This window comes from Cornus florida, unplaced genomic scaffold (genome assembly GCF_030987335.1).
Source record: "Cornus florida cultivar Cherokee Brave unplaced genomic scaffold, ASM3098733v1 CherokeeBrave_3.0.0_Hap2_Chr06, whole genome shotgun sequence".
NCBI lineage: Eukaryota > Viridiplantae > Streptophyta > Magnoliopsida > Cornales > Cornaceae > Cornus > Cornus florida.
This window is the reverse complement of record NW_026775576.1, coordinates 34,043,283-34,044,503: the sequence shown is the minus strand read 5'-3', so window position 1 is coordinate 34,044,503 and position 1,221 is coordinate 34,043,283. Positions and strand designations below refer to the sequence as shown.

The following is a 1,221-nucleotide window of genomic DNA, read 5'->3' as shown; positions in this document are numbered from 1 at the left end:
TAGCAATGGATTGAGAATGAGAATGAAGCAATTGAGTGTTCGCTTCTAGAGTTCCCAAAGCGGTCAACACTTTCTCCTCAAAACCGGGAATCCTAGAGTTTCCTTGAGAATACGATGATTGGTTAGGGAAATGAGAATTAGAGAATTGATTGCCATGTGATTGAAAAGATGATCTAAAACCTTGGGAACCTTGGCTTTGCATTGGTGGTGGAACATACTTTCCTAGAAAACCACATTGGGGAAGATTTGACCCTTCCCCTTGGCTTTTCTAAGAGAAGTTTGAATGGTTCCTCCACCCTGGATTATAGTGTGAGCCATAGGGATTATTCCTTTGTTTTACAAAGACAGCATTTGCTTGTTCATGGTTCTCGCTTTGCGCATGTCCATGGGGACAATTGGAAGTAGAATGTAAGACACTTGAACAAGTCATACATGATTCATTAGATGCATGATGATGAACATCATTAGGGGAGGAAGATACTTGATTCGCTGAATTTTGGTTGATCAAGAATTGATCAAAACCTTTGAGACAAAGATTTCATCTCGGCGGCTATGTCATTGGAGTTGTCAACTTGATATAAGCCAACATTCTTCCTTCCACCTAGATTTCTACCATTTTTAGAGGACAAAGATCTATGCATTGAATTCTCACTCATGCTTTCATACAATTGCCACACATCATTTTCATGCTTGTCAAGATAAGAACCACCGATAGAAGCATCAATCATACCTTTGTGATTATCCGGTAAACTTTTAAAGAAATATTGAACTAGTTGCCACTTAGGTATGTCATGATGTGGGCACTTCCTAAGGAAGTCATTAAACCTTTCCCATGCCTCATAAAACATTTCCCAATCCCCTTGAGAAAATTTATGAATGGAAGTTCTCATAGCATTGGTCTTTGATGCCGAATAGTACTTCTTCAAGAACTCTTGTTGCATTTTTGCCCAAGAAGTTATCGAAAAAGGTCTAAGATTGTTGAACCAATATTTTGCTTTGTCCTTAAGGGTAAAAGGAAAAAGTTTGAGTTTTAAAACTTCTTCTAGCATGTCCGTGTCTTTCACGGTGGAGCACACTTCAAGAAACTCATCCAAATGCTTATAGGGTTCTTCACTTGGAAGTCCATGATAGTTGGGAAACATTTGAATAGTTTGTGGTTTAATCTCATAGTGATATGCTCTAAATGGGGGAAATTGAATGCATGTAGGTGCATTGTATTCA

The 1,221-nt window shown here is 38.4% G+C and overlaps 1 pseudogene; it reads left to right on the top strand.

Annotated features, from left to right (window-relative positions):
* Positions 1 to 786: 786 nt before the first annotated feature.
* On the top strand, positions 787 to 884 carry LOC132315354 (small nucleolar RNA R71; annotated as a pseudogene).
* The last annotated feature ends 337 nt before the right edge of the window (positions 885 to 1,221 follow it).